Genomic DNA, 10,521 nt, shown 5'->3' on the forward strand with positions numbered 1-10,521 from the left:
ATTTCAAAGTGATAAACATTGAAAAGAACACTCAAGGGCATTTAATTATTGTTGAAAGGAAAGATCCATTAGGAAGTAATTACCATCCTTAACATTTATGCCCCAAGTCCAGATGCACCCAGCTATGTGAAACAATGACTTATAGACTTAAAGGGAGATATAGATGAACGTATGATAATCCTGGGAGATCTAAACACCCCGTTAACACCAATAGATAGATCAACGAGACAAAAGCTAAACAGAGAAGCTACAGAGCTCACACAAACAATGGAACAACTGGGTCTAGTAGACATCTATAGAACATTTCATCCTAAGGCCACAGATTATACATTTATTTCAGCAGTGCATGGCATCTTCTCTAGGATAGATCACATGATTGGGCACAAAGCAAGTCTAAGTAAGTTCAAAAAAATCAGATTCATACCATGTACCTTCTCAGACCATAATGGAATGAAACTGGAAATTAGCAATTCAAAATGCACCAGGAAATATGCAAAGTCTTCAAGATTGAACAATAGGCTATATATATTTTTTTTTTTTTGGTTGGTTGGCAGAATCAGGTGGGTTTCCTAGATTTGTAGCATAGTTTTGTGGGTAGGGGAACTGCTGTGAAGCACTCTGAGGAAGACGAGGGTTCCCCAATTGAACTGGCAGTCCAGATGAGGGAGTGAGATTGTTCCCAATGCTCTGCTGCCTCATCAGCATTGCTCTTTGCTGCTGAATTAGCTGACTCTGTCTGTGCTGTTGAATGTACAACTCCCGCTGATGCTGTGCTAACATTTGAGCATTCAGGGTGGCTGAGGTGTAATTTGTTGCTGTATGCCTGATCTCATATTGATGCCAACAGGAGTAGTTGCTGCAAACTGATTTAAGAGAGCTTGCCAATTTTGATGTATCAACTGTTGCTGTCCCTGTAACCTTTGTTGTAGCTAAAGTCAAAGTTGGTTAGGTGCAGCTGGAGGTCCGAGTTAGAGTCTGCCTGGGCTGCATGCCGATGCCAGGGCAAAAAGCACCCCGGGGCGGTGTCACCTGAACTGGCATAGACCCCAGGTATGATTTCTGCCTGACCATGCCTTGAAAAGGACTGGGCAGACTGGCAGTTGGAGAAGGAGAAGAGTATGGCTGGGAGTACAGGTTGGGTCTTTCTTCCATCATCAATGGTGCTGTTGCTTGTTGTGGTGGAAATCTGTCTGACAATATGTCCAAGCCTCCCCCCTGAACAAGTTAGTCAATTCCCAGAGCTCTGTCTAGTTCCACCAGCTCAGTTTCATCTTTACCACTGAGAAACGACAGCAGCTGCTCAAGAAGGGCCTTCTCATCATTTCTTCCTTCTACTGTTGTTGGTGGACAGAGAAGTTCACCTAGCTGTGAACTAATACATTGGTCTTCTGGCTTATTCTGATTTACAGCTACTGTATTGTTTTCCCGTGGAATCTGATCACCTGCTCCCGGCTGTCCAAACTGGTTACCAATTGCTTCCAATTCTAAATGAGGTTATCTGTCCAGCCTGACAGTGGGCCTTGCAGTGGTGGACTGCAGGGAAGCTGGCAGGACCTCCGATTTGATGGTTACACTAGTGACCGTCCCATCTATCCAGTCTGTCTCTCATAAACCTGGCAACTGTTCTGCCTTCTCCAGTGTGGGCAATAACTGGTCAAACTGGTCAAGGTCAGCTGTAAGCTGGCTCTGGGACTCCAGTTTAACTTCCTCAGGAGCAGGTTTGGTCACTGGGGGTGGGTTTGTGTTACAAGGTTCCATCTGTTCTTTCTTCTCCACCTTAACTTTCATGTCATCCAGACTCAGGTTTGGAGTTGACCTGAGATCTTTCTCATCTTTGTCTAACAGGTAGCGGAGGAGCTGATGGTCTTTTGATTCTTTTTTCCTCGAAGTATCGAGTTCTAGCTTTATACTGGCATTCCCTTGCACCTGTTCAGTCACTGCCACGGAAATGGACGCACTGTCATTTTTATCAGGCTCCACAGACAAAGTGAATATATCTGAGTGGCTGCCCTTCTGTAAGAGCTGGTGCAGGATTTTGTGCCGCTCTGTCAGCCTGCTATGGGAGAAGGAGCAAGAGCCTCCTGAAGAGTTGGTCAAGCCTGAATTGGAAGTGCCAGTGCAAGACAGCACGTCTTTGCAACTTGTGTCTATATCAGCATGACACAACTGCTGTTCAGCAGTTGTTGTGAGGAGCTGCACCAGCTTGTGGCTGGTCTGAGCATGTTTGCTGTCTCCATATGAGAGCCTGTCACTGTTGTGCAGAAGTCCTGAATCCAGAGGTTTACCATCAGCAACACTCTTGTCAGACTGAATCATTTCATTTAAAATGGACGCAATCTCTTTGTTATCTTTGGACTCGACTTTTGCTGGCTGTATATTTAATCTGCTAGGTGAATTCTGTGAGGTCATTTGCCTGAGCACTAGAGAACTGGCAGAGAAGCTGATGGAGTTACTAGAGCCTTCATTTACACCTTGTAGAGATGGAACTGGGATGTTTGAGTAAGATCGGTTACTATTATTAATACAGGCACCACTTGTCATGCCAACAGGGGAGTTTAATGTTGGGATATTGGGAGGAAATGAATTGTTCGGCATCCTGGACCTTGTTGTCAATCCAGAGGTGACCTGTCTCCTTGGGGACATGAACTGTGTTGAGGATATTCCTGTACCTTCCACAGGAGAATTATTAAGGTTTAAGGAAGGATTGCTGCTCTGGGAACTGGTCTGTCCCTGGTTTAAGGCAACACTGGTTACAATCTGATTTCCAGGTGAGCATCCAAAACTCTCTTGGTTGTTGCTAGAATTATTATGACTGCTGCTATGAAACTCTGAGCTCTGCTGGTGTTGACTCTGGCGGATCCCATGTTGCTGTTAGATGGTGGAAATGTGGATGAACGGCCCAATCCATCAGCTGGAGTGACATTAGGATTGACCGAGGGATTTACTCGGGGAATTGACATTCCAGAATTAGTGTCATCTTCAGGAGAAAGACCACTGTGTTCCCTGTCGATGATGTTAATTCCCATGATGAAAGGTTGCATGTCCGTACTTTGAACGTAGCAAAGTTTACACTTGGTGTGGGCACTAAGCATTGTCCCATCATTCAATATGAATCTATAGGATGGGCTGGAGGCAGTGACACGAGTCATCACTTCTTGAAAGAGCAGTCTGGCATATGATGGCTCTCTGCCCTGAGGTTGGAAAAAAGTGTAAATGCATTTTCTCACTAAATCTTCCCAGCCGGTTCTGCCAGTGGCTCTCAGGGAACTAGTATTGATAGCAATGATTTTACCTGTAGTATCTTGCTTGGTCATAAAGGATTCTACACCTGTAATGGCTGGAGGCTGAGATAATCTTCGTGTTATACAGATCAAACATGACTGGAAATCTTCCCCATCCTCTTGGATTGACCTGGGCTGTGACACAGTGAAGAACTGCATGACTTCATATCGCTGGCAAGCTTCTAGGGTCTTTGCACCTGGCTCCTCTGGAGGGTGAATTAGCATCCTACAGTTGAATGTATGGCTATTTCAGAGTGCTGCCTCTTGAGGCCAAGGAACTCCATTTACTAGTGATTTTGATAGGAGATTCTTCACAAATTCTGCATGATCGCCCACATGCAGTATGCTGTACACACTGGTATTCATCAGTTCTTCCTGATTGTAACTCAAGTAGCTGGTCACATTTTTTGACACAAATACAATTCTGCCTTCACAGTTCACAACAAAGAAGAAACCGTCCAGAGCCTCCAGCAGCAGAGGCCCCAGTGACTCCTTTTCTATTAGTCCTTGACTACTGGATGAGATATCCGACTTCTGCACATCATCGTCAGTTGTTGACTTCTCTTGTTCCATTCTCTTCATTAGCTGTATCTAATCGACTGTTTTCTTCAAAATTTTGCATTTGTCTGGCTTTACACTCAAGCTGTCAATGTCACTGATGCTGGCAGACAACAACTCATCAAGTTCTAAATATTTGTTTTCTTGCTCTTTGCGTCTCTTCACGTGCTGGATGCCAGTGTGTCACACGGCGATCCTTTCCTCTTATGGGAGTCTGCGTTAGCATGGTCAGATGAACTGTCCCCAAGGCCACTCATGTTGAAAAACTTCACACCTGGGAGACTTCCTTGTTCATACTAAGACCTCAAAAGAGATATGGTCAAATCTAGTGTTCCAAAAGTGGCTTCTGGGTGGTTTTCCAAGGACGGCTCTAGTCTCTCCACTCTCACCTCATTTAAGGCCAATCCTACAATCAACCAAAGCAGGAGCAGAATTTTAAACTGAATTTAAAAATGACAATCTATAGATGCCAATACTAAGATGGAGATACTATAATTGTCACTGTCCCACAACGATGGATTTGCTCCCACAGCGATGGACTTGGCCATAAATGACATGAGTGGACTCTGACTGATGGTCAAAAAGCCCAAACAATAGGCTATTAAACAAACAATGGGTTAGAGAAAAAATTAAAGATGAGATAAAAAAATTTATGGAAATGAAGGAAAATTCAGATACACCAGCCCAAATCTTGTGGGACACTGCAAAAGCATTGTTACATAGTAAGTTTATTTCAATTGGTGCTCCTGTCAAGGCCATAGAAAGACATTACGTACAGGAACAATGCACACACGTCAACATTGGAAATACAGCAGCAAAATATCCCCACAAATAGGAAACAAGAAATTATCAAAACATGGCAGTAAATTAATCAAATAGAATTTTTAAAAAAATATGCATAACAGCAATGAATCAAAAAGCTGGTTTTTTTATAATTCATGTGATTTCTTTTTTTTGCATTTTGTATTAATTATTTTGCATTATGTTACAGTTTCATAGGCTCTGGGAATCCTCCCCACGCCCCTCCCCCTTGCTGGATTCCTCCACCTTGATGCAGTATTACAGTTCAAATTCAATCAAGATTCTTTTCTTCTAAACATATACCAAGTATAAAGTCCAGCTATTTATTGTCCAGATGGGTTGAACAGTCTCTTGGGGAGACCATTTCTGGTCCGTTGTTAGAGCTGGCAGGATATCAACCCATTCAACCAAGAGTCCCGACATAGCATCAACAGCAATTTGCAACATTATGGAATTGACATGGTTTTGAGTAACCAGTGTGTTACAAAACAAAACAAAACAAAACAAAACAAAAAAAAGAAAGCAAGTTCTTAACCACAACCTATGATTAGCTCGTTGACATTTCAGTTTTAGTTTTATATACAGAACCGACTGCTCTATACCTTAAAATGGCTATAAGGTACCATTCAGCTATCTCGTGTCTATTTCACTTTAGTATTTAGCCATTTGTTGTGTTGAAGTATAATTTTGCTGATCTTGGCAGATTTTAGGTTAATCTAGACTGACTTGTAAATCTAACAAGACATTTATTGACAATTAAGGTGCTGAACATTTATTTATTTATTTGTTTGTTTTTGGGGGGAGGGGTGTGCAGGAAAATCCCAACACCATGGTGAGGAGTGACTAATCTTTGTGTTCCACCCAGCGAGGCATGAGCCAATCCACGCCAACTCTTTCCTGTCAGATTCCAGGCTCTACTTTTTGTTGTTTGTCTATTTATTTTAGGTTTTTTTAGTTTGTATGATTGTTTGTTTGCTATGAGGGGTTTTCAGAGCGATCCCGATGGTCATTGAGAGAGAGGGTAGGGGTCCAAAGGTGGAGCCAGGTTCAGACCAGAGAAAGCTCTCCTCCCTGGTCCCGAAGGACGTTTATCATTCTTCTGTTTCTGTGAACCGCTAAGGGCTTCTGGTTGTCTTTCCAATGACATTGGCCTCTGCACGGTAGTGTTTGGACTTCTTCCATCCCCTGTGGAAGCTCTGGTTGGGGGTGGGTGACCTCAGAGTACTCGGCCTCCGAGGGCATCCAATTCCCTGTGGTCTCCTAGGGAGTTGGGATGTAGTTCTTGTTGCTCATATTAATAGTTTGTGGTGAAGGTCTGGGAGTCTTCATGGTTGGGATCCAAGCTTCCTCCTTACCACCTGCTCCACCCTGGAGTGCCCTCCTGCTCCACGCACATGACCTCCTGTTAAGAGGTTGTCAGGATCGCACCCGGTTCCCCCCTCATGCATTGGTATAGTAGTTTTGCTATTGTTTAGTGCCACTTTGAGTCTGTTGTCTATGAATTACCAGATTTGATCGTGATAGGCTATATTGTACTTTTTCCTCACTCTTTTTATGGTCCTGAAAGACTAACCTGCATTCCCCCCATCACGGATTAACATAGCGTATTGAGGGAAAAGTAGGTATTAAAGTTTTTCAATGTAGATCTTAAGTATTTTGACATTAATTGTTGGTTTATAGCTTACATTGCATTATCTTATTACATTTGATACAGGTTGTTAGAGATTGCACTATTATTATAATATACAGGTACTATCTTCCAAGTTATCATCTTATTTTCTCAGATTAAGGCAAACATGTGGTATTTAACCTTTTGGGATTGGTTCATTTCTCTTAGCATGATGGATTCCAGTCAGGCCCATTTGACCACAAAGAAATGCATTTCATTTTTTTAAATAGCTGAGTAGTATTCCATAGAGTAGATGAACCATAGCTGTCTTATCCAGTCTTCTATTGAATGGCATTTTGGCTGCTTCCAGGTTTTTGTGATCATAGATTGTGCTGCTATGAACAGAGGTGTGCATGTTGGTTTCTTGTGTAGGAGATGTTTTGGATATATCCCTAGTAGTGCTATTGCTGGATCATATGGAATGTTGATTTAGAGTTGTTTGAGTATTCGCCATATTGATTCCCATAGAGGTTGTACAAGTCTGCAGTCCCAACAGCAGTGTAGAAGGGTTCCCTTTTCCCCACATCCTCGCCAGCAAGTGTTGGTGGTATTATGTATGTGTGCCATCCTTACTGGAGTTAGGTGGTACCTCATTGTAGTCTTCATTTGGATTTCCCTTATTGCCAGGGAACTTGAGCATTTTTTCATATGCTTGTTTGCCATTTGGGTTTGTTCTTTTGTGAAATGTCTGTCCATTTCCCATGCCCATTTCCTGAGCGACGGTTTGTTTGTTCTGGTGTTTTGGTTTCTCTGGAGTTCTTTGTATATTCTGGAAATCAGCCCTCTATCTCCTATGTCGTGTGCAAAGATCTTCTCCCATTCTGTAGGTTGTTTTTTTTACTTTGTTGATTGTTTCCCTTGCTGTACAGAAGCTTCTTAGTTTGATGAGGTCCCAGTTGTTTATTTTGGTCTCGATTTCTACTGCTTTTGGAGTTTTTTTTTAGGAAGTCAGGGCCTACTCCTAAATGATGCAGTGTGTTTCCAACATTTTCTTCCAAACGTTTGAAGGTTTCTGGATGTAGGTTTAGGTCTTTTATCCATTTAGATTTGATCTTACTGTATGGTGAAAGATGTGGGTCTATCTTTTTGTTTCTGCAGGCTATCACCCAGTTGTCCCAGCAGCATTTATTAAATAGACCTTCCCATTTGCTTGGATTGTTGTCTGTCTTTTTGTCAAAGATTAATTGACTGTATCTGTGTGGGTTTCCATCTGTTGTTTCTATTCTGTTCCACTGATCTTCCTCTCTATCTTTGTGCCAGTACCAGGTTGTTTTGATAACCACTGCCATATAGTATGTACAGAGATCCGGTACTGTGATTACCCCTGATAAGTTCCTGTTCTTCAGAGTGGTTCTGGCTATTCATGGGTTTTTGTGTTTCCAGATGAATCTGTGTATCATTTTTTCCAGTTCGATGAAGAATGCTGTGGGTAATTTGATTGGGATTGCATTGAATGTATATATTACTTTTGGTAGTATAGACATTTTGATGATATTCATTTTGCCTATTCGGGAGCATGGGATGTTGTTCCATGTTTTGAGGTCTTCTTCTATTTGTTTTTTGAGTGTCCTGTAATTTTCTTTATAAAGGTCTTCTACACTTTTGATTAAATTTATTCCCAGATATTTCATGCTTTTCTCTGTTATTTTGAACGGCAGCTTGTTGGTTAGATCTTCTTCCATCTTTGTGCTATTTGAATACACTATGGCTGTTGATTTTTATTCATTTATCTTGTATCCTGCCACTCTGCCAAACTCTCGTATGAGCTCTAGCAGTCTTTGTATTGAGTTTTTTGGTTCTTCTATGTAAAGAATCATGTCGTATGCGAATAGTGAAAGCTAGAATTCTTCATTTCCAATTTGGATTCCTTTGATTTCTTTGTTCTTTTCTTATGGCTTCTGCAAGTACCTCTAGGACTATATTGAATAGCAGTGGTGATAGTGGGCAGCCTTGTCTTGTTCCAGATCTCAGTGGAAAGGGATCCAGTTTTTCTCCATTTAGTATGATGCTGCCATTGGGTTTTTCATATATTGCTTTGATTATATTGTGGATTGTTCCTTCTGTCCCCACCCTGGTTAGGGTTTTTAACATGAAGTGGTGTTAAACTTTGTCGAAGACTTTTTCTGCATCTATTGATACTATTATATGGTTTTTTCCTTCAGTTTCTGGATGTGATGTATCACATTTATGGATTTCCTTATGTTGAACCATCCCTGCATTCCCTGGATGAAACCTACTTGGTCTGAATGAATGATCTGTCTGATGTTTTTTTGTATTCTATTGGCTAGGATTTTGTTGAGAATCTTAGTGTCAACATTCATCAGGGAGATCGGTCTATAGTTTTCCTTCTCTGTTAATTCTCTATTCTGTTTGGGGATTAAGGTGATATTAGCTACATAGAATGAGTTTGGAAGAGTTGCTTCCTTTTCTATTGTTTTGAAGAGTTTGTAAAGGATTGGGGTTAGCACTTGTTGGAATGTTTTGTAGAATTCTGCAGTAAAACCATCTGGGCCTGGGCTTTTCTTTCTTGGGAGCTCTTTAATTGCTGATTCTATCTCTGCTTCAGTTATGGGTTTATTCAGTTCTTCGGTTGCTTCTGGGGAGAGTTTTGGTAAGTGGTAGGAGTCTAGGAATCTTTCCATTTCCAGGTGGTTATCGGATTTGTTGGTGTATAGTTCTTTGTAATCATTTCTAATTATTTCCTTAATGGTAGTAGTGTCTGTTGTTATGTTGCCTTTTTCATCTTTGATGCTGCTAATTCTTGCTTTGTCTTGTTTTTTCTTTGTCAATTGGGCCAGTGGGGTATCTATTTTGTTTATCCTCTCAAAGAACCAGCTTTTTGATTTGTTTATTTTCTGAATGTTTTTTTTTTAATTTCTTTCTGATTTAATTCTTGTCTTGTTTTGATAATTTCTTGTTTCCTCTTGTTTTTGGGGGTCTTTCTGCTGCTGCTTTTCCAGTTCCTGCAGGTGTGTGTTTAATTCCTGCATTTGTTGCTTTTCTTGGACTTTGACATGCGGGCTAATTGCAATAAACTTACCATGTAACACTGCTTTGGCAGTGTCCCATAAAATTGGACTTTTGCATCTGGGTTTTCGTTGGTTTCCAAAAATTTTTTTATCTCATCTTTAATTTCTTCTCTGACCCATTGTTCGTTTAATAGCATATTGTTCAGCCTCCAGGAGTTTACGTGTTTCCTGGGACATTTTGAGTTGTTGATTTCCACTTTCACTCCATGATGGTCTGAGAAGGTACATGGTATGATTCTGATATTTTTGTAGTTAGTTAAACTTGCTTTGTGTCCTATTATGTGGTCTATCCTGGAGAAGGTGCCATGCACTGCTGAGAAGAAGGTGTAGTCTGTGGCCTTAGGATGAAATATTCTATAGATGTCTACTAGCTCCAGTTGTTCTATTGTTTGTGTGAGTTCTGTGGCTTCCCTGTTGAGCTTTTGGTGCGTTGATCTATCTATTGGTGTTAGTGGGGTATTCAGATCTCCCAGGATTATCGTATGTTCATCTATCTCCCTTTATGTCGAAAAATAGTTGTTTCACATAGCTGGGTGCATCCGGGCTAGGAGCATATATGTTAAGAATGGCGATTGGTTCTTGTTGGATCCTCCCTTTCAAGAAAATGTACCGCCCTTCCCTGTCCTTTTTGACATTCGTTACTTTGAAGTCCATATCATCTGAGAATAGGACTGCCACACCAGCCTTTTTCTCTCGTCCATTGGAGTGGAATATTTGGTTCCATCCTTTCACTTGTAGTTTCTTGAAGTTCCTTCTGGTTAGATGTGTTTTTTGCAAGCAGCATATAGTTGGGTCCTGATTTTTAACCCAGTCTGCTAATCGGTGCCTTTTGAGTGATGAATTTAAGCCGTTTGTGTTGAGGGTTAATATTGAGAAATTATAAATTTGCCGTGCCATATGCCTATGTTTTCGAGGTTGTTGGGGATTGATTGTTGTTTCTGTGGATGGACTTTATTGAGATCTCCCAGATCGCCCTCCTTGCTTATGGCTTGCTTCCTTTTTCTCTGGGAGTAGCGCATTTATAAGGAGATTTTGTAGGGTTGGTTTTGTATTGGCATATTCTTCTAATTTCTCTTTGCTGTGGAAGTATCTAGTTTCGTTCTCGTATACAAATGCAATCTTTGCTGGGTAGAGTATTCTTGGTTGGCAATTGTTCTCTTTCAGTACTTGAAAGATTTTGTTC

The 10,521-nt window shown here is 41.2% G+C and overlaps 1 pseudogene; it reads right to left on the reverse strand.

The window, feature by feature from the left end:
- Window positions 1-519: 519 nt before the first annotated feature.
- On the reverse strand, window positions 520-4,169 carry LOC131478699 (nuclear receptor coactivator 1-like; annotated as a pseudogene).
- Between the last annotated feature and the right edge of the window lie 6,352 nt (window positions 4,170-10,521).

The sequence above is a fragment of the Ochotona princeps genome, chromosome Y, assembly GCF_030435755.1.
Source record: "Ochotona princeps isolate mOchPri1 chromosome Y, mOchPri1.hap1, whole genome shotgun sequence".
NCBI classification, from domain to species: domain Eukaryota; kingdom Metazoa; phylum Chordata; class Mammalia; order Lagomorpha; family Ochotonidae; genus Ochotona; species Ochotona princeps.